Below are 24585 nucleotides of genomic sequence, written 5' to 3' on the forward strand. Positions count from 1 at the left end.
ATTTAGTGATATATTGATATATAGTGATATATATTTAGTGATATATTGATATATAGTGATATACAATTAGTGATATATATTTAGTGATATATTGATATATAGTGATATATAATTAGTGATATATATTTAGTGATATATTGATATATAGTGATATACAATTAGTGATATATATTTAGTGATATATTGATATATAGTGATATACAATTAGTGATATAAATTTAGTGATATATTGATATATAGTGATATACAATTAGTGATATATAGCTAGTGATATATTGATATAGTGATATACAATTAGTGATATATAGCTAGTGATATATTGATATATAGTGATATATAATTAGTGATATATATTTAGTGATATATTGATATATAGTGATATATAATTAGTGATATATATTTAGTGATATATTGATATATAGTGATATACAATTAGTGATATATATTTAGTGATATATTGATATATAGTGATATACAATTAGTGATATAAATTTAGTGATATATTGATATATAGTGATATACAATTAGTGATATATAGCTAGTGATATATTGATATAGTGATATACAATTAGTGATATATAGCTAGTGATATATTGATATATAGTGATATATAATTAGTGATATATATTTAGTGATATATTGATATATAGTGATATATAATTAGTGATATATATTTAGTGATATATTGATATATAGTGATATATAATTAGTGATATATATTAAGTGATATATTGATATATAGTGATATACAATTAGTGATATATATTTAGTGATATATTGATATATAGTGATATATAATTAGTGATATATATTTAGTGATATATTGATATATAGTGATATACAATTAGTGATATATATTTAGTGATATATTGATATATAGTGATATATATTTAGTGATATATTGATATATAGTGATATACAATTAGTGATATATATGTAGAATCTTGCAAGTAGAAAAGCTCTGTGTGCAGCATCTGTTCCTTCCCCCTGTGGAATAATACTGGAATATTTACTGGGCATCAGACTTTCAAATGCATCTTGTTTCCTTGGTTATTAGAGAGGGTTACATTTGTTCAGGAGAATCTGATTAGAAACATCGTCATGTAAAAACCAAAGTCCGTGTCTCAATCACCCCACATCTTGCCCAAGGTCAGGCCTCCAGTCACTGACACAAAATTTCACATTTTGAGCCACCAAGTAAGCAGTTTTTCTCTTTGGCTTCTGCTCCAACCAGACGTCTGGTGTGTTATATTTAGAAAACGCTATCAAGTAGGCTTGCGTTGACTCAGCTTAATGTATTTATACATATGCTGCCAGTCAATGGAAACGGCTCCAAATAATTGCAACATGCCGTGGAGTTGTTTCATTAATGATACGGCTGCATATCACAGTTAGGATTCTTACAATTCTGCAGAACCAGTGATCTCCCCCATGTCCTCCAGCTGTTCTTGGGACTTGCACAAGTGACATTTATGGATTCTCTTGTGGAACGTCCTCATTCTTTCAGCATTTTTATTCCCTTGGGTGGCACCGGTTATAGTCTACCTGTCATTCCTTACCTGGTGCTACATTATAGCTTCCGGCATCCACCTAAAGATGTTAGCTGTAGCTCATTAGCCTGTTAATGGATAATAGAAAAGCACCCTGACGGTGATATATGTAAGTAATGTAGGAAGTGTTACTTGCCCTTTCCCTGAATACATAACCCCGTGACTTTAAATCTGGGACAACCAAAAACATGGCTGCTGATTGTACTGCAGAGGGACAGTTATCAGTCACATCCTGGTCCAATCAGCAGGACCTCTCTGAAAGAGGTTTTGGAGTCAAAAAAATATGAAAGTGAGGCAGATCTTTTCCAGAGAGAAGATGAAAGGGAACACATGGACTCTGCACAGTGATACTAAGAGCCAGCCTAAGATTCCTCCATCTTTCCTGTGAGTGTTCCTGCTGATCGGATCAAGGTGTTCCAACTGTTCATTTACCCATTTAACTCAGGTGTTCCATTTACCAATTTATGGAACCCCATAGTCAGAGCACAGGGAGTTAGTTAACCTTTCCTATTCAGCCATAGTGAATGGGACAAATGCAGCTGACCTGAGCCATTCACTATGATGGATAGTAATTCCTGTAGGATAGTTAGGATCTGGATTTGGGATTACCCATCAGCCTCCGAGACACCTGCAGTGGATCTTCTCAGGATTCCAGGAAGCCTTTCTTTACTCCAACATCTAAAGCTCAGTGTGGATTAAAGCTGCCAGACTCTGCTCACCCTACCTTGATACTAGTAGTTAACCTGCACAGACCCATAGTGTGCACACTCAGCATTCTTAAAGTGAAGGTGAACTTTTTTTGCAAGGGTGGGGGGCGCTATTGTATTGCCAATTATTCTAAGTATTGTGTTAAAACTGTTATTTTGCTGTTCTCATTTTATTGCATCTATATTATCTTGCTGATATTTTACCATTTGTTTCATGTCTACGTATTATGTGGTTTATTGTCTACTACTGTAATCACTGCTGTTGCAGTTTCAGGGAGTTGTTCCCCACTAGTACATGGTTTAGCCCTGGGTGGAGGCACATAACTTATCCAAACCCAGCAAATCTCAGCTTGAAGGACTACCAGGTGTTATTTGATAATAATATCAATTTGCTCTCCTACATACAGCTGAAAACCCAGTCTGTCCTAGATATTCTTGGAACTATGTCTGAATGATTCCTACACCAGTTATTTCTTATATATTAAACTTATGTTAATATAATATAAAATGTAAAGTTTGCATCAGGTCTAGTAACCTATAGCAACCAATTATCAGTTGGCATTCACTGGTCACCCATTTGATAGCAATCATCTGATTGGTTGCTCTGATCTGTTGGACTAGGTCCAGACTTTGCTTAGTCCTCCTGCACTTGTGGCAGTAATAACCTCTACTGACTGCTGCAAGTAGCTTGTCTGTTAGGACTTTAGCAGTAACATGGCATCTGACTTTGTCTGTCCTCCTTTCCTGGACTTCAGCTGCTCCTTAAGGGTGAAGACACACAGAGCTACTAGTAGCAGCTACTTGTCATGGCTACTAAAATAGACAATACTGATCATTTACTGATAATTGTCTCTATGTGTGTTTTAGCAGAGGCAATTCTCAGTATTGTCTATGGAAGGGTATTTTCTGGAGTTTAGTAGCCGTGACACAAGTAGCTGCTACTAAGTAGCTCTGTGTGTCTTTGCCATAAAGGACTCACATGTTCATTTCAGTTTATTTCTTAGGAGTCAATTTATATAAAATCATATAAAGGCAGAAATTCACACAAATAACCATTATTATTATTATTATTATTAACATTTATTTATAACGCGCCAACATAATCTGCAGCGCTGACCATTGCAATGGAATACAAAAAGAAAATACTATATAGGATTAAATTCTTTGTTGGGTCCAAGCCCAAGTTGCTGTAAAGGTGGATCGCTCCTGTACTGAAGGTCACAACTATTATTATACTTCTGTATTAGAACAGCAATTTCAGAGCTGTGTGGGACCTATCCTGATGGTTTAATGATAACAGGGCCTAATGGGCATTAATGGTTACCTAGTGACTATATTCTGATAAAAATCTCTTGAAAACATTTCTTCAGCTCTTGTTTTTTTGCTGTTCCTGTCTGCCGCCGCCACCCCTGAACCATATGCAGTCATCTGATTGCTAGCTCTTTGTGACCATCTTCCAAAGATACTGACTTCCCAGCAATGTATTGATGCTTTTATATTGACATAATTATTCATCATGATCACATTGTCAAACAAGCCCATGGGTGTGAAGTGGTTTCAGTGAAGTTCTTTTATAATAGCAGATAAATTCTTCTACAATTGGTCTGTCAGCCAGATGTGGTTGGGCTGGATAGGCTTAGTTTGGGCTTATTAATACAAGATGGCGTCACTGCATGCAAGTAAACCTTTTTTTTTTTTTTTTTTTTTTTTAAATCTACACAGAATGACATATCCTTCTCCCTGCATCCAGATTTAGTTCATTTCTTTATTACAGCCAGCTCAACTACAGCTTTTTTACTGTCTTACTTGTCTAGCATGAAGCTCCGCCCCTTTTGCTTTCTGAGCACTCCCTCTCTCTGACTATAATGACCTCAAAGAGGTGCCTACTGCGCATTCCTAATTGATTTTAATTGCAGCAAAAGTAGAGAGCATGCCCAGTAGGAAGCATTTGAGGTCTTCATAGTCAGAAAAAGAATGAGTGCTCAGAAAGCAAACTGGGGCAGGGCTTCATGCTTCAGGTAGAAAGGTATGTTAACCTAAAAAAGGCTTACTTAGCCTTTAATGTTTCTAATATAAATTGCACTTGGAGAACTTCCTACCCAAATGGAAATGCACATAATAGCCTTTAAAGCCAAAGCAGAGGTTAAAGGAGAAGGAAAGCCATTTTGGCATTTTACTGCCAATAGATTTGCCACATTAGTGCCACCTAGAACACTATATTTATTCTGCAGAAAGCTTTATACCTGAGTAAAGAGCACTAGAAGCTCACTCTGATAGCAGCTGCCATTTTAGTTTGGTCTTGGTAGCTTCCTGCTGCAGTTATAGCCATTGGAAGCGCATATCACACATTCCGAAGGGAGGGGGGGAGTGAGTTCTTATGCATTGTTATGGGAGGGGGGAGCAGGAGAAGGGGAGAGAGGAGAGAACTGAGCAGACTTGTGCCCCAAACCTGAAGGAGCCCTAAAAGAGAGGAAGTCTGATACCCGAAGAGCATGTTTACAAAAAAGGAGACAAGAAATCCTGTGTTTCTTTTGATAGAGAACTCAGTGCAGCATTACTGTGGGTGCTTATGGCTGTATTTACATAGACCTTTCTGATAAAGCTTACTTAGTTTTTACCTTTTGTTCTCCTTTAAGAAGGCCCTTTTTCTAAGACGCCATATACAGACCTAGAAAATAGTGAGTAAAATAAAAACACCAGTTTTACCAGTGCAAGGCAACACTATATTATATTTTAATTACTTTAAAACACTCTCATTTTTCGGTGTCACTGTTTCTTTAACATTAGCAATCAAGCTGGGGCAAAGTAGGTGCAGGTTTAAGATATTTATATGCATTACAGGCAAAAAGATGCAGGGAAATTCCATCCTGTGCATGTGACCAAAAGCCAACTAGTTGGTTTTGCAAAGGCTCCAAAGGGGCAGTAAGACTTGGAATATAACATGCCTTAAAATTATATACAGGTATAGGACCCATTATTCTGAATGCTCAGGACCAAGGGTATTGCGGTTTAGGGGTCTTTCCGTAATTTGGATCTCCATACGTTAAGTCTACAAACAAATCAATAAAGCATTATTTAAACCCAATAAGATTGTTCTGCCTCCAATAACAATTATTTATATCTTAGTTGGGATCAAGTACAGGTACTGTTTTATTATTACAGAGAAAAGGGAATCATTTAACCATTAAATAAACCCAATAGGACTGTTCTGCCCCCAATAAGGGGTAATTATATCTTAGGTGGGATCAAGTACAGGTACTGTTTTATTATTACAGAGAAAAGGGAATCAGTTTTAAAATTCTGAATTATTTGTTAAAAATGGAGTCTATGGGAGGTGGCCTTTCCATAATTCGGAGCTTTCTGGATAACGGGTTTCCGGATAAGGGATCCCATACATGTACGTGAAGGAGAATAGGGACATAGTTCTTTCCCTATGAGGAAATTTTACATAAGGTCCACTTGCTGGAGGAAGTAGATAGTGCTGGATAGCCTGGGGCAGGATCCTCTGTAGGGGCTGGTTTGTAAGGAGCCACTTGTTGAATAACCACTTGTAACAATGGGAGGTTTCATAAACTGAAAAAACAGTGCAGTAAGCATATGGAGCAGAGCAAGTTCAGGCACAGATCTGGGCAGGCAGCAATCAAAGAACAAATCCTTGAGACAGGCCGAAGGTTAGGGCAGGCAGAAAAGAATCAAAGTCCCTATACCAGGCCAAGGGTCAAATCTGGGGAGTCAGAACAAGAGGAGACAAGGGCAGGAACAAACTTATAGGACTTATAGGACTGGAACTCAAGGTTCAGACACAGTTGGGCTAATGATCCAGCACAGGCTGTTGAAGGAAGAAGGTAAAAATAGCCCATTAATTGAGCTATTGCCTGCAACTGTATCATGGGCATGGGCCAAGGAGTACAGACAGGTGAATAAGTCTGTAATATAAGCCAGTACATGAATGTGAATGCACTGCCTTGTGTTGGGTTAAAAGGAGCAGCACCCAGTACAACAAGGTACCTGGCTCTAAACCAGGGTGTTCTTGACAGTAGGATAAGATGTAAAGTCAGGTAGGACTAGCTAGTGTAAGGGCTAGCTTATGTAATAGTTCTCTCTAGGAGTGAAATTCAGTTAGTAGAACAGCCAGATACTCAGAGTGAGTGGCTGTTCGAGAGCAGAAAGTATGTCTGTATATATATCTTTATTTATAAAGTGCTACTTATGTACGCAGCGCTGTACAGTAAAATACATTAATACAAACAGGGGGTTATTAAGATAATAATAGATAAATACAAAGTATAACAATAAACACAAATAAATACAAAGTACAGTTGCAATAAGTTAAGAATCAAAGAGAGGATAGAGGTCCCTGCCCCGTAGAGCTTACAATCTAAATGTAAATCTAAAATAGAAAGTCGTGGTACCCTAGACCTCAGGTATCATGAGATAAGCTCAGTTATAGAGAGAAACTCTATACAGAGACATTCTAAGGGGAGTACCAGGTGAGGGCCATGTACTCTATTGCTATACACCTGTTGAGTAAGTACTACTTCTAGCTGTAATAACTAACCACCCTGTTTCCATGTCATCTGGGAACATATCCTGTGAAGTGAATGTAATATTCTGTGTCCAATTCAGACGTAAGATCTGTGAAACCTACTAAGAAGGCCTGTTTAAGAAAGAGTCTGTTGTGACGTGCCAGTTATAAAGCAGCTGGCTGTGTTTTTGCAATGACAGCAACTGGTGTTGCACAATGTGGAGTCAAAATATCCATTATAGCCCCACTCTGCTGCCTAAGGGGATATTATTAAAAAAGCAGCACTTGATCCAAAATTTCCATAGACAGCAATGAGCATATACAACTGGTGGCGATTATAGGTTGTTTGTATGGTGAACGGTGCACCTGAAACCACTCTGGGTGCCATTGACCCAAAGGTTCCTTATTAATTCAGTATTGATGGGGATTTGTTATTTGTATATATAAATATATTGTACGTCCCTCTGTTTTTAACAAGTTGGCCATTCTCTCAGTTAGCTGCATGACAGATACAGGGTTTGAATGAGCACATTGTACCCATTTCATGCTGTAATTTTGTGTAACAGCCGGAAACAATCAGTGACCCTTACACTGACTCGGCTCATGGGAACACAGACAAGTTTGTTTTTATCTGCCCCGTGTCGCTCTCTATAAGAGACACTCGCTTCAAGTATATGTGTTATTCTGACATCTTTGATTTTATTGCTAGAAATCATTGTTTTGTCGCACTGCTGTTTGTGGTCATTTGTGCATATTGGAAACAGTGGGAGTCACTTAAAGACGCCAATATATGGAAGGAGCTCTTGTCTGTCACAAACAAATTAGTCTGAAAAATAAAGACTCTTTTGTGCCTACGTGGTCAGGAAAGAGGAAATCCAGTACAAGAATATATTGCCCCCGCAGAGAGGCAAATGTGTGAAGTGAATGTGTGGTTGGGTCTTTATTTGTAACCCCTAACACTGGTAGATGCAATTTAATCTTTTTGTCTTAATGGCCAATTCAGGCCCGGATCCAATTTTTTGGAAGTTGCCTCAAGTTCTGGATCCAGTGAGAGTGGAAGGATATCCCTACAGCAGTGATCCCCAACCAGTGGCTCATGAGCACCATGTTGCTCCCCAAACCCTTGGCTGTTGTTCCCTGTGGCCTCAAAACAAGTGATTATTTTTGAATTTCTGGCTTGGAGGCAAGTTTAGTTGCATAAAAACCAAGTATAATGCCAAACAGAGCCTCCTGTAGGCTGCCAGTCCACTTAGGGGCTATTAAGTAGCCACGGGTATAAAAGGTTGGGGACATGTTTTGGATGCACCCATAGCCGAGCCTCCTGCAGTCCACATGGGGCTACCAAACAGCCAATCACAGCCCTTATTTGGCATCCCCAAATAACTTTTTTCATGCTTGTGTGGCTCATGAGTAAAAAAAAGTTGGGGATCCCTGCTTTACATAATGGGCCCTCGCAGGGCCAGGTACAAATCTTTGCTTCTCATGCAAAACAGTATGAGCACGGTTGACTGTGGGTGAAACACATGTAGTTTTATTGCATTTTGCAGCTTACTAAGTCCCATATTGTGTTGATATTAAATAACAGATTGCCAAAGATTATTGTTTTATGGTGGCCCACTCTCTTCCTTTAGTTGGCCACACAAGCACCAGTTCCCAGGATGGGCCTCCATGACTGGCACATTCATGCTTCTATACCTTTCCTACATGGGATTTAAAGATTAAATACAAAGAAGCAATTAAGACTTGCAGTGCCCTGCAGCTAATAGGTTGGTTGAGTTTGGCATAATTAATTTATGCTGTATTGCCGGCGGCCAGAAGCTCATAATTAATGTATTTGTGAAGAATTCATGAATAAAATATGTAAGAACTATGGATCCCAGCTCCCAGAATCTTGTTCAGGCTCCCATGATGCTCAGGGGCCCACTGAAACTTAATCTGTCTTAAAACCAACTGTGCATGTACTTATGCCCATAAACACTTACTAGGGTAAAAGAACAAGACCCATTAAATCATGCCTTTTCCTTTTATTCCTCTATGGACAACAAATAGGTTTGGCACACAGGGGATCTGGGCATTTCGCCACGTGTTTCAGCTGATTGCTGAAAATCTGAAAACATCCGAGACTTCGGCAAGAATGTAAACAGTTCTGCAGGCGTCCTGCTTAGGGCAGAAACTGGGCAAATCCAGATGTGGCTGCTATAGGTAGACAAGGAGACTTGTCAGAACTTCTGTAGGTCTGTTGTAATAGGCTTTGTGCATCCCATCCCTTTGGCTCAGCACAGGCTCTGCGTGGGGATTGCTAGAAGGCTCTGCAGTACAGAAGAGAAGCAGCCTATGTATGAAATTAGTGCCATTAGTGCAGCCCCCAGTCTGGAACCGGGCAACAGTACAGTGTTTAAAAATTGCTAGCCTGACTGTAATCTTGTTTTAACATTACAGGATTCCTCATCAGCAGAACGCTCACTCTTAGTCAAACAATTACAGCCTTGTTAGATGCTCATAACCAGGGTCTGTTTAATATAAAGTACACAGATCCGCTTCTCAAACCTTCCTGATGATATATTACTTGAAGCAAAAGGGATTCTGGAGGCACCAAATTACCTTCTGCTCTGCTGGCTCTGATGAATACATATTGGGACATTGTTTTATCAGCTATAAGGCAAACATGGTCTGAAGGGGCTGAACCTTATAAAGGCCTAATGCTTGTGAGTGGGGTCTCTTAAAGAAATACTATTGTCTCCCATAACTGGAGTGTAAGCTTGCACCTCCAATTGGTGAAGCAATTTTTGATGAGATAGGTGCCCTACAAGTCCAAGGTACAAAAATTCATGCATACCAAAGCATGTAGCCACTTTTTTTTACCCACAAGGCAGCATTTCGGCATAGTGGTTGCTGGCCAGCCTGGATTAGACCACATTTTTCAGGAGGTATGATTTTCAAATCAATGCCTACTAAGGTGTCCGTAAAAGGGCAGCCACTGGCTGGTTATTGGCAGATTATTGGCTCTTATTGAGTCTAAATCAATGACCTTCTGATTGATATCTGAGTGTGGATCAGTCACCTATCGGTCCAGAGTATGTGCATTTGATTGTGGATTCAGCGTGCAGTCTTACAGATCTGTGTGCTTCCATTATGCAATATAATTGTTGACCCAGGCACTTAACTTTTATATCTTATAATTTCTGCCCCCCCCCCACACGAAGTGTGATGGATTCAAGCAGGAGGGGAACATATATGTTTGGGACAGTTTCCAATAGAAAGCTTTCCGCTGGAGATCAGTTGGTCTGTTTTCCGAAAGACTAATCTTCTTTATTATCCACCTATAGATCCAAGAGGAGATAATAAGATCTGAGAGGTTTGGCTTGTATGCTGCATTAACTGATGAATCTGATTGGTGGCAGGTAACATTTAGCTTTCTAAGGAATGAGAAATATTGGTTATTATATATTTGATTATTGAGACCACGTGGTCTCAATTAGGGTCAGACAATTAGGGTGATGTCGCATGAAGATATTTAGTCGCCCGAGATAGATCTCTGCTACCATGGGCGACTAATCTCTCCAAAATGCCTTTCCTTTTTAATATGAAATATGAAATTCTGGGCGACTAAATCTTTTCATAGGACATCAGTCTTAAGGGCTGCATACATTCTCAAAACTGCCATGTCAACAATTTGAATAAGAAAATGCCAAAGGTAACTTAATGGCCACAGGATGGTATAAGCTCATTGGGCAGAGTAACCCTCTGGCAGCTAACTTCTACTTACAGTGATAGATGGCTACCATTCATAAAGAGCAGCTTGCCATTTCAATTGCAAATTCTGAAACATACAAGTTTGGTGGGTCAGTCCTACTGAAATAATGTGCAGATACTGCCAATAACTGAAAAAAAATGCTGCGTTGTCGTTCAGTAAAGAGGCTCTACAGATCATTCTGAGAAATGCTTGAAAAGATGCCAAAAACATTAGAAAGAAGTGATTCATCAAATGGCTCCTGATTTCAGTAAAAATGCCTGTTACTGTATTCTGTTCGTCATGATATACTAAGAAGGGAACGGGCTTTCTTGGGTCACCAAGAAGGGTGAAATGCCTATAGAAATCCTAGTGGATCTCACTAGATAAGGGTCTAAAATATGCCATCATTTACCTTCAAAAATATCGATTGGCCACACTAGATAGGTGCCTAGTATATAGAGACAGTAGTCTCTAATGGAGTGTTAGAATGGTTACCACCAACTCCATTCTCAATTCTTACATAAAAGGGGCAGTAAGTTCCAGACTGATGTTCAATTACCTCTACTATACGTAAAATGAATTTACCAATTCTGTTAACCATAATACCAGGGCTGGATTTGTTTTCTGGGCACCCCTAGGTCACCCCCGTTGATCGGCCCGGCCCCGCACCGCCCCCCAATGTGCATGCGCGAACGAGCTAACAAGCGTGCATGCGCATACATTTAAAGCCCCATACGGAGCAGTGGGGAGAAGTTCCCACTGCTCCGTATTAAAAAATACTTTAAAAATTCCGTTGCGGCGGGGCGGCATGCCGCCCCTACATTTCTGCGCCCTAGGCCCGGGCCTTTGTGGCCTCTACACAAATCCGGGCCTGCATAATACACCATATTTAAAGCATCAAACAGGTCATTTTTTGGCAGACGACAAAGTCCCCTAAAGCCTTAGTAGCATTACAGACTAAGTAGCACGCAGCACTGCAGAAAAATGATCTAAATCTCAATTCAGTTATGCATTTAAAAAAATAACATTTCATTTTGTGACAACCAGACACATCATTTTACTGTATATCCAAACACAAACATTCTCATATACTGAAGAACTTGAAGTTGATTTTCTTCCTAACTGGCACAGTGTTTAGGCAACAGTATTTTCTTTGAAACATAAACTTTTAGTGTATCCAGTAGTTTATTTAAATACATATTAACCCGCTCACCAGATTCAGAACAGCCAGCTCTGTCCTAGAAATCTATATTGCAGAGAGCGCTTATGGGGCAGAGGTAGAAATCTAGAAACAAGAAAGTGCAAAGTGGAAAAAAATGGTGCCTGGTTCTTGCACTTTGCACCCTGCCACCCATTGAACCCTATTATCATATACTCTCTACAGATATTTCCAAAATCAATATAAAGCTTTATAACAGTACAGTAAATAAAGAACTACATTTTCTGTGATGCTTTTTATATGTGAAGGCATGGGATCCCTTATCTAGAAACCATTTATTTGGAAACCTCCAAATTACAAGAGGGTCATCTCTTATAGAGTGTTTTATAAGCAAATATTTTTCAAAATGTATTTCCTTTTTTGCTGTAATAATAAAACAGTGCCTTGTACTTGATGGTAACTAAGCTGCATGAATCCATATTGGTAGCAAAAACAATCCTATTGGATTATAGATCCTGTATCTGTATTAGAGCCCAATAGTACAGATAGATTTGTCCCAAGTAATCTAAGGTTACCAGGTCCCTTGCACATTCAGGGACATTTCTAATAAGTGCATGTTGCAGGGCTGCATTGATCACATTTACATTTTATAACAGTAACCACCACCTTTACACATGAAATAGCAGATAATGAGCCGATGATATCCAACAGCACTGGATCAGATCTGGGAGCCATTGGGCAACCCTCTGCAAACTGCTCGTTTGGCACAGAAAACAAATATGGGAGTCAAGTGCAAATTTGTCCACGGATATAAATCATCAACCTGCAAAGATCACAAATGGAATCATTTAAACCCTCTGCAGGACAAGCAGATTCCTAAGCAATTAGGCATATAAATGACCCGGTTGGCTGAGGACACTACACATAACCACTGTGCTCCTCAACTTTCATATTACCCAGGGATCATTTGGTTAATAAGTTGTAAACCGTTCAGATTAGATTCCGATTAATCGAATTAATAATGTTGGGTAGAACAAATCTGTCCATGCACAGAATACTACAGGTTGTCAGATGTTCTGGATTTGAACGACCCTTTGCAGTCCAATATTTGGTTTGGGCCCCTTAAGTAATAGTTAATACTTATGGAAACATTGTTTCCTCACTTATGTTACTATTGTTCCAAGTACAGTATATTTTACTGAGAAATTAAGACTTCACATTACTAGACCTTTGGGCTAGCCTTCCAGGAATATCTAGGGAGAAAAATTAGGCATTGAAGCCATTCCTCACCCCAAGTGGCCTTCAGACTCCCTCCTTCTAATGTATAAAAATATAAAGAAATATTTACATTTTGAATAGAGGGGATTACACACATACTTAGGTCCTGCAGGAATCAGCATTTATGTTTTAAAAGCCTAATAACAGTTCTGCAGAATATGTTTGTGATCTATAAATATGTAGAGGTAATAATATTATTAACTGTGGAACATTCAGCTTTGCATTGCATGATTTAATTCCTTCAGTGCTGCAGTGTTTGAGCAATAAGAGCCTTTATAGACTAAAGCTGTCTGTCTGGCTTGTCCAGCTGTGTATTTAAATAACAAGCCATTTACCAACAGATAGCAGGGGCCAGTAAGTGCAATATTAAGTCACAGCGGCGCTTACAGGCACGCAGCCAAGGGGTTTGGAGCAACCACCTCTATCCTAGAAACACATTAGCACATCCCACTTCACACATATTTCCTAATAACTTTCTGAGAGTATAAATCATAGGGGCCCCATGAAGAAGGATATTTATTTACTAAGCAGCACAGTCACTTAACTGAGTATAAAGCCCCCACTCACATTAACCTAAAGCCCATGCAGCAAATGATGGCTCTGTTTCCAATTACCTGTTATAGGTCGTAGGATGTATTGCTGAGATCTGTCAGTTCAGCCCAGGCTAATAGTGTCATTGGTTCAAAGACAGCCTGGGCTTTTGACCGGGACCCCCAGCACCATAAGGGCCCCTTGGGTGAGAAACATAAATATTTACATTATTAATCTAAAATGAAATAAGAAAACTGTCACATTTATGCTTCTCATGGTAATCTGTGGGTTCTAGCTATTGCCAGAGGGGCTGCTGTAAGGTGCCATAGACACTCACTATTTATTGGGCTGGTGGGGGCTGTTTGGGCCTCTGGATACTTGGAATGCCAGGGCATAATTTGAATCCCAGTCTGGGCCTGATATTCCCCAGCATCACTTACCCACAACTAGGAAATAGTTTAATTGACATATCATAACCAGTAGTGATGGGCGAAATGTTTCGCCAGGCATGGATTTGCGGTGAATTTCCGCGTTTCGCCCTTAACGGATTGTTTCGCGAAACGGATGAAAAAATTTGCCACAGAAAAATTTGCCGCGCGTCCAAAAATTGTTGCAAGAATAGTCGCACGTCCAAATTGTTGCAAGAATAGTCGCAGGCATCAAAAGAATAATTGTGCATCCAAATTGTTGCAAGAATAGTCACAGGCGTCAAAAGAATAATTGCGCATCCAAATTGTCGCAAGAATAGTCACAGGCATCAAAAGAATAATTGTGCATCCAAATTGTTGCAAGAATAGTCACAGGCATCAAAAGAATAATTGTGCATCCAAATTGTCGCAAGAATAGTCGCAGGCGTCAAAAGAATAATTGTGCATCCAAATTGTCGCAAGAATAGTCGCAGGCGTCAAAAGAATAGTCGTGCATCAAAAGAATAGTTGTGGGCAACAATTTTTTTCCATTTTCATTGTTTCACAAATTTTTTGCCGTTTTGGGAATCTTTTGAAAGATTTGCAAATTTATTGGTGAAGCGAAACGGGACATATTCGCTCATCACTAATAACCAGTGCTAGATATTTACAGTATAAGCTTTAGGGATGTCCAACCCTTATTGTGCAGCAGTTGTTGTCCTGCAACTAGCAGCATCCTGTAGATTGGACTTCCAGGTTTTTGCCATTATTTCCTCATTAGATAGGAAATCCAGCCTTACTGCATTGCCATGGATTTCACTTTTCCTTATCCATGGCCATATATTGGCTCATTTGCTTTTTAGTCTGGCCCAATCACAATCCGAGATCTGGATTAGGCTAGAAGTGTGTGGTGCTACTGTGCCAGCCTAGAGGTACCCAGGGGTTGTGCCAATGGAGATACTTGGCTTCAAAGTGTTCCTAAAAGCTCCATAGGGTCTTGGGGGACTATTTATCAATGAGCAATTACATATAAAGCTGCAATATTTAAGTTCCATTGTAAGTAAAATGTTATATATTACAGACTTGAGCTTCCCTATCATGTATGACCAAATAAAAAGGCAGAATGCTAAAGGCCAAATGCTTTTATATATGTCATGGAACTCCGAGGTGGCTTCTAATATCCTCATATTTTACAACAGGAGTTACAGTATTTATTTTAATACAACATTTTTAGTAAGTCATGTGACTGATTTTATCACTAAGAGAGTCTAGTAGCCGCACACCGAAGAACTTGGCCAAATTTGCTTTAAAGTGACTTTAGTAGCAGAAACAAGTAGACAAATGAAAGGCTGATTACAGCTTACTAAGTGATTATAACTAATGACATCACTAAGCACCGTGTATAAGAATATATATATTTACTGTATGTATGTGTTGTGTATTATTACCTGATAATTCAGGCCCAATGTGTTTGCTCAGCAGAACATTAGGACCATTTTCTTAACTGAGTTACGTTATTAGGTGCCGGATGCAAATTGCCCTTCCCAGAAGCACTAGTGCAGATGCCGTAGAATAAGAAGAGCCACATATCCAGCTTGCAGTTGTCTATTTCACTCATCAGGTTTCATCATTGAAATATATTTTCCATTGGGAAATGCCTTTTTTGATTCGGAACGCTGAGGAAATGATGGAAAATTACTGTTTCAAAGTCATTTCACAACTGAACCTTTCATTGTTGCTTCATAATCTAAACCTTCAGATAACCAGTTGACTGATAGCAGAGACGTAATTACCTTTGCGGATGCAAATAAATTAACTTAATTACTATATTTGAAGTCCATAGAGGGAAAAAAATGATTTTATGATGCATTTCTATTAGATATCAAACTGGCTTTGGCCCTAATGTAAGCTCAAAGTGTGCAAGCCAAGCCACCAAATGCTGGGAGACATTAGTCAGCTTGGACAGTTGGGCCAAAGTACAAATCCCATGATTAAGTCTGTACATTGTTTTGGAGCACAGAATACAGTTTTTGCACGGATCACTAACTGTATAGAATAGTATGTTTGCACACTTTATTGTGTTACTTACAGCCCTGCACTGGTCCAAATCATAAAGTGGGAGATCCCCTTCTAAACACTTCAGGTCACTTGTACAGGTATGGGATCCGTTATCCAGAAACCCGTTATCCAGAAAGCCCCAAATTACGGAAAGCCCGTCTCCCATAGACTCCATTTTAATCAAATGATTCATAATTTCCTTTTTCTCTGTAATAATAAAACAGAACCTTGTACTTGATCCCAACTGAGATATAATTACCCCTTATTGGGGGCAGAACAGTCCTATTGGGTTTATTTAATGGTTAAATGATTCCCTTTTCTCTGTAATAATAAAACAGTACCTGTACTTGATCCCAACTAAGATATAATTACCCCTTATTGGGGGCAGAACAGCCCTATTGGGTTTATTTAATGGTTAAATGATTCCCTTTTCTCTGTAATAATAAAACAGTACCTGTACTTGATCCCAACTAAGATATAATTACCCCTTATTGGGGGCAGAACAGCCCTATTGGGTTTATTTAATGGTTAAATGATTCCCTTTTCTCTGTAATAATAAAACAGTACCTGTACTTGATCCCAACTAAGATATAAATAATCCTTATTGGATGCAAAACAATCGTATTGGGTTTAATTAATGTTTTATTGATTTTTGTGTAGACTTAAAGTATGGAGATCCAAATTACGGAAAGACCCCTTATCCAGAATACCCTTGGTCCCAAGCGTTCTGTTTAATGGGTCCTATACCTGTACACCCTAAATAACAACTTTTTTTCAGCTAGTTTGTTTTTTATTCCTGTTTTCCTCTTTGAAGAAATATTATTTATCATTGTTAACATATACTTTATGTATATAAAGTGTCAACATATTCTTACATACAAAATACAGCCAATACAGGATGGAAACTGATTGCTGCTCAGTAGAGCTTACAATATAAAAATAATATTTTGCTTCATAGGTATATCAGCATCTATTTTGTTAACTGTAATGGCTCAGTGAAGCTCAGGGAGCATTCTCAGTAGGACCCCAGCCCAATTAGTGATGTGTGGGTCAGTCCAAAATCCACGGGACCTGCGTGTTCAGGCCAAGATGTGCAGGTTGCGGGTTGGTTTGGCCCAGCTCTTCCTTTTACCCTTCCTACCAACAATCTTACCATGCCCTATATCTGCCTCTAGTAGCCTCTCTATATACTCTATATACTCTCTATACTCCACCCCCTTTGAGATGTCAGAGATAGGGTGGGTCAGGTGTGGGTCTATAGACAGAGGTGGATTGCTGGGTCGAGTTGGGCTCAGATTGGGAGTGGGAGGGTCAGGGTCATAGTGTGGGCAGGGTCAGATTGGGATAATGGGAAAAATCCTAGTGGGCCCCAACCCTGTTGGTCCCTGCCCCTGCCATAAGCTGCCCCCAGCTGCACTACTTACTTCACTGTTAAGATTTAAAGATGCCTATGCATCTAATGGTGGCTGGGTGGTGGGCCCTTAGGTGGCTGGGTGGCGGGGCCTTTAGTTGGTTACCTGGTGGGCCCCGTGTACCCCAGTCTGACTTTGGGTGTGGGTTGAGTTGTTTTTCGACTTGAAATGATATCCTTTAAAATGAAGCAAGTGAAAAAGGTATTAGTTCTGTTGTACTATTAAAGTGTTTGGAGATTAAATGCCACTTTAATACTACAGATTTGCCAATCGGATGATCAGCAGCTGATGATGAAACTGGATTGGCTCAAACAGAAACCAGTTTGCATTTGCAGGTACGGCAAGCCAGTGTAACTGATCAAAGGTCTCTGCAATAGCCGCATCAATAGCCCATTGGTACTGTGTTATTAATATGATATTAAAGGGCAATAAAAGTGTTGCTTAATGAAGGAAAATATAATTGTAAGCAAGTTTCCAATATACATACATTCAATATGTTTGTTATTTGTAAATATAACTGCTGTGGAAATCAGAATGTGTCTGTCTTTTGCTGTTCTCTGCACTGGAGGTTCTGACTTTTAAATTTTAAAAATTCTGTACAATTCAGTATAGTGACTGTGATGTTGCATTAAGACTAGGGTACCCAAACAGCCCCACACTCTCCCAATATAAAGTTTCGTTGTATGGCATTTAACAGGTATAGGACCCGTTATCCAGAATGCTCGTGACCAAGGGTATTCCGGATAAGGGGTCTTTCCGTAATTTGGATCTCCATACCTTAAGTCTACTAAAATATCAATAAAACATTCATTAAACCCCATAGGATTGTTTTGCATCCAATAAGGATTATTTATATCTTAGTTGGGATCAATTACAGGTACTGTTTTATTATTACAGAGAAAAGGGAATCATTTAACCATTAAATAAACCCAATAGGGCTGTTCTGCCCCCAATAAGGGGTAATTATATCTTAGTTGGGATCAAGTACCGGTACTGTTTTATTATTACAGAGAAAAGGGAATCATTTAACCATTAAATAAACCCAATAGGGCTGTTCTGCCCCAATAAGGGTAATTATATCTTAGTTGGGATCAAGTACAGGTATTGTTTTATTATTACAGAGAAAAGGGAAATCAGTTTTAAAATTCTGAATTATATGATTTAAATGGAGTCTATGGGAGATGGGCTTTCCGTTTTTCGGATAATGGGTTTCCGGATAAGGGATCCCATACCTGTACAAGAATATCCATATTGCCAGTCTGGGCCTTCTTGGGTCCCATTCCTTGCCAACAACCAATCATGTTCAAAGTACAGGTATGGGATCCCTTATCCGTTTTTTTGATAATGGGTTTCCGGATAAGGGATCCCATACCTGTACAAGAATATCCATATTGCCAGTCTGGGCCTTCTTGGGTCCCATTCCTTGCCAACAACCAATCATGTTCAAAGTACAGGTATGGGATCCCTTATCCGGAAACCCGTTATCCAGAAAGCTCCGAATTACGGAATGCCTGTCTCCCATAGACTCCATTTTAATGAAATAATTTAGAATTTTAAACCAATTTGCTTTTTCTCTGTTGTAATAAAACAGTACCTTGTAATTGATCCCAACTAAGATATAAATAATCTTTATTGGATGCAAAACAATCTCATAGGGTTTAATTAATGTTTTATTGATTCTTTAGTAGACTTAAGGTATGGTGATCCAAATTACGGAAAGACCCCTTTTCCGGAATACCCTTGGTCCTGAGAATTTTGGATAATGGGTCCTATACCTGTAATAATATTTATATAAATATAGATTATTTATAATAATATAGAATATATTCTAATATCCTTATCATTTACAGTAGGTGGTACATTATCCCTTATAATACATAAGTAATACTTAGGGGCTGATTTACTAACCCACGAATCCGACCCGAATTGGAAAAGTTCCGACTTGAAAACGAACATTTTGCGACTTTTTCGTATGTTTTGCGATTTTTTCGGATTCTGTACGAATTTTTCGTTACCAATACGATTTTTGCGTAAAAACGCGAGTTTTTCGTATCCATTACGAAAGTTGCGTAAAAAGTTGCGCATTTTGCGTAGCGTTAAAACTTACGCGAAAAATGCGCAACTTTTCGCGTAAGTTTTAACGCTAAGCAAAATGCGCAACTTTTTACGCAATTTTCGTAATGGATAGGAAAACTCGCGTTTTTACGCAAAAATCGTATTGGATCCGAAAAATTCGTAAAGAATCCGAAAAAACATACGAAAAAATCGCAAAGTACCGATCATTACGAAAAAAACGCAATCGGACTCCATTCGACCCGTTCGTGGGTAAGTAAATCAGCCCCTAAGAGTTCCCTGTATAACAGTGATGTACTAGCTTGCCCAATACCCATGGGGCACATTGGTTTACCCTTGAGTTAGGAGGGTCTGGACGACTGCTAATATCCTTGTAATTTACAGTAGGGGGTTCATTATCCCTTATAATACACAAGTAATAAATCAGCCTGCAGCCTTGTGCCTTAATATGGTCACAGAACCCCTAAGGGGCCCCTTTTTTCTGTGGCCCTCAGTATGAAACACTTGCTCTGCTTAACCAGCTCAAGAACGCACAATCTACTGAACAGCCATAATCTTTGTCTTTTCATTCTAAACAAGCAACTTGTGGCGGGGGTCTGCTCGGGCCTCTAAATGAACGACGGCTCCATTCGAAAATAGTCCAGACCGCTCCTGCGAGCAGGTTATCATTATTAGCACAGAGAACTGAAGGCCTAATGTTAGCTGGCAGCGGAGAAGTCGGTGAAGCAACTCCCGTCTTCTTCTGTTTATTTGCCTTATTTGCGCTGTTGGTTTCCAGCATCACTACTTCAACTGTATACACTTAATTATCTCGCCGGCCTCTAGAGATCCGTTTACGTGCCTCGGATTTCTGTATGTATAGAGAGAGATATACATCAATACATCAGGGAGCTGAAACCAAACAAAACAAATCCCTGCAACCACCAGACCTGCCTGACCCACAGCACTAAATTGACGCCTCTGTTTTTTTTCTTTTTCCAAGAATACACCGCTTCTCCTTTCTAAGAACATGCACATACACTTACAGATGCACGTATTGTAGCAGGGGTTGGGGAAGGTAAAGCTTATTTTCCCTGCTAGAAATGCTATATTGACTGCAAGGCTAAACCTTCTATATCACTAAATGAGCGCGGTGGTGCGGCTGTCTGGCCTATGGCACCTCGAGGGATCACTTTTATTTGGACTCACGATGTTAAATATACATTTTAATCCAACCTATGACTTAAAGATATTATTTTTACCAGATTCTGCAATCTGCAAATACAAAACTCTGCTGAGCAACCTGGATGATGGCATTGCTGCAAAGCCTCCAGACAACAATGAAGCAGTCCTCTCACCACTGCTAGCACTCCATTCCTGTCTTGGTAGCCTACAAAATCTGTATCTGACAATATCCTTGGGGGACCTACAAGGAAGTCACTTGCGTACGATTGGTGTCTGCCAACTGTTTCAAATTCAGAACATTCTCCGACTTTATCTTGCAATTTCAGTCTGAATGTTAGTTTTAGATCATTGCATATAAACGCATGACCGATATCTGAACGTTCATCATAAGAAGACTAAAATCTGAACATTCATGGCCAGCTTTAGACCACTGAAGGTAGCCACAGAACAGCTGGCCTGGGGCTTATTCAACTAAAAGACCAAATTAATGAAAGGCCAAATTAATGGATGTGGTTCAGCTTGTCCAACCATGAGGGTGGCTTGATACTATTGTTACAAAGGGAAAGTTGTGCTCACCACTAAATTTTAAACCATTAGGTGGGGGTGCAATGAGGCTGTGACCACAAATTCATACAGACAGAAACAAGAGCCCCTCTGCCCTCACCCATTATCAATATATATAGGGCATTAAGACATTCTGTGCATTAAGCTACCAAGCAATGCCCTCCCCGTTAAGCAAAAAAGGGATTGGTTGTCTATATATTGCAATATATGCAAGCTGGCCAACCATATCCAGTTTATAAAGCTCCATGTTGTAGCTTCCATCATTCCCAGTTACAGTCAGGTGATCCCAGTGGAGCCAATAAAAGGACAGCCATTTGGGAGTTTTAACCTTGAAAGCAAGCAAGTTGCAAATAAAACCTGGCCAGACCAGGAATGACTGTGACATAGTTGGCCAGCTTAAATATATATCAATATATGGACAAACAATCTGTTTTGATTAAAGGGGAGGGCATTGCTTGGTAGCTTGATGCACAGAATGTCTTAAAGGAGAAGAAAAGTCATTTTGGTATTTTTCTGCCAATAGATTTGCCACATTAGTGCCACCTATAATACTATTTTAATTCAGCAGAAAGCTTTACCATACCTGAGTAAAGAGCCCTAGAAGCTCCCTCCGATAGCAGCTGCCATTTTAGCTTAGTCTTGGTATCTTCCTGCTGCAGTTATAGCCATTGGAAGCTCAGATCACACATTCCTAAGGGAGGGGGAAGTGAGCTCTTATGCATTCTTGTGGGAGGGGGAAGCAGGAGAAGGGAGGGGGAGAGAGGAGAGAACTGATCAGACACATGCCCCAAACCTAAAGGAACCCTAAAAGAGAGGAAGTCTGATACAGAAGAACATGTTCACAAAAAATGAGACAAGAAATCCTGTGTTTCTTTTAACAGAGGACTCAGTGCAGCTTTTCTTTGAGTGCTTATGGCTGTATTTACATTAGCCTTTCTGATAAAGCTTACTTAGTTTTTACCTTTCCTTTTACTTTAATGGGTGAGTGCAGAGGTGCTTTTGTCTTTTTCAGATACCATTGTTCCCTTCTGGCCAATATCTCTTCCACTCACTCACCCACTGGCAAATAACATTTTCAGTGAAGACTGACTGTGGCACATAGATCACAACTTGATTGGTTAAATTTGTCCTCCTTGGTCACCTGTTTAAAAGCAAATATCTTATTGGTTGCTATGGGTTACTGCTCCTGGGCAAACTTTGTGCCTTTTGTTACATAACCCCATAAATACAGCTGAGCAATGAAAGGAACAAGGGCATGCAACTAATAGCAATAACTTGAGGGGAAGTGAACAAGTCAAGACTAATAGTAGGGTTGGATAGGTTTCTGAAGTATTACACTATTCTCTAAGAACTGAGGGCTTGCGTGGCAACTGTGCTGTTTCGTGAAGGCAGTTGATACAAGTCTGTCATTTGTTGCCATCACAACCTGTTGTGTGTATAGTTACCCTTTGAGATGTATTCAACAAACTCTTGGGAAGGGCTTACCCTTTCCAAAAAAAGACCCTGCGGCTGCCGGGGAGCCCGCGGGACACAGGAGGTGAGTGGAGCAAAATGCACCTACATGCACGTACCTGAGCACAGGGGCACTGGCCCAAGGCACAAGGTGGGAAACACAGGCCTTTTATGAAACTGCGTTCCCCCCCCCCCATTCTTCATCTGCTCCGATAACTGAAGGAGAAATACCAACCATGTGGCAATACTACTTACAGCTTAAGCTCCCAAGGGGGCTACATGTCTTAAATCATATGCAGACAACGACCCCCTTGTATTACCACACAACTTCCATTTACTTGCAAATTAATTTGATTCCACTTTTGGCAGGTAAATATACACTGTAATTCAGGTAAGAAATGCTGCATTGTGGGTAAAAAAAGTGAATTGCACTTTGGATCCTTGGACATTGCACTGCTTCAGTAAATGAGCCCTGCAGCATAAACATGACATGTATGTTAAAGGCGTAGTTCCCCTTCAGGTTAACTTTTGCATGTTAAAAAAATGACCAAATAAATACAACTTTTCAAGTGGTCTTCATTTTTAATTTGTTCCACTTTCTTCTGTCCCTTTCCTGATTTGAAATAGGTTCACTGGCCCCAGCAGCCCCTATTGCTCTGTGAGGCTACAATTTGTTACTTTTAGTTTTATTAATTATCTTTCTATTCAGTGCTTTATGTTCTACAGGTATGGAATCTGTTATCTGGAAACCCATTATCCAGAAAGCTCTGAATTATGGTAAGGCCATGTCCCATAGACTCCATTATAAGCAAATCATTCAAATTTTTTTTTAAATGATTCCCTTTTCTCTGTAATAATAAAACATTACCTGTACTTGATCCCAACTAAGATATAATTACCCCTTATTGGGGCAGAACAGTCCTATTGGGTTTATTTAATGGTTAAATGATTCCCTTTTCTCTGTAATAATAAAACAGTACCTGTACTTGATCCCAACTAAGATATAATTACCCCTTATTGGGGCAGAACAGCCCTATTGGGTTTATTTAATGGTTAAATGATTCCCTTTTCTCTGTAATAATAAAACAGTACCTGTACTTGATCCCAACTAAGATATAATTACCCCTTATTGGGGGCAGAACAGTCCTATTGGGTTTATTTAATGGTTAAATGATTCCCTTTTTCTCTGTAATAATAAAACAGTACCTGTACTTGATCCCAACTAAGATATAATTACCCCTTATTGGGGGCAGAACAGCCCTATTGGGTTTATTTAATGGTTAAATGATTCCTTTTTCTCTGTAATAATAAAACAGTACCTGTACTTGATCCCAACTAAGTTATAATTACCCCTTATTGGGGCAGAACAGCCCTATTGGGTTTATTTAATGGTTAAATGATTCCCTTTTCTCTGTAATAATAAAACAGTACCTGTACTTGATCCCAACTAAGATATAATTACCCCTTATTGGGGCAGAACAGCCCTATTGGGTTTATTTAATGGTTAAATGATTCCCTTTTCTCTGTAATAATAAAACAGTACCTGTACTTGATCCCAACTAAGATATAATTACCCCTTATTGGGGCAGAACAGTCCTATTGGGTTTATTTAATGGTTAAATGATTCCCTTTTCTCTGTAATAATAAAACAGTACCTGTACTTGATCCCAACTAAGATATAATTACCCCTTATTGGGGGTAGAACAGCCCTATTGGGTTTATTTAATGGTTAAATGATTCCCTTTTCTCTGTAATAATAAAACAGTACCTGTACTTGATCCCAACTAAGATACAATTAATCCTTATTGGAGACAAAACAATCCTATTGGATTTAATTATAGTATAAATGATTTTTTGATAGACTTAAGGTATGGAAATCCAAATTCTGGATAACAGGTCCTTTACCTGTACATTATTAGTGTCCAGCCTTTAATTTATCCTCTTCCCGCATTGCTGCAACTGCAAGGGGCCC

This window comes from Xenopus tropicalis, chromosome 4 (genome assembly GCF_000004195.4).
Source record: "Xenopus tropicalis strain Nigerian chromosome 4, UCB_Xtro_10.0, whole genome shotgun sequence".
NCBI lineage: Eukaryota > Metazoa > Chordata > Amphibia > Anura > Pipidae > Xenopus > Xenopus tropicalis.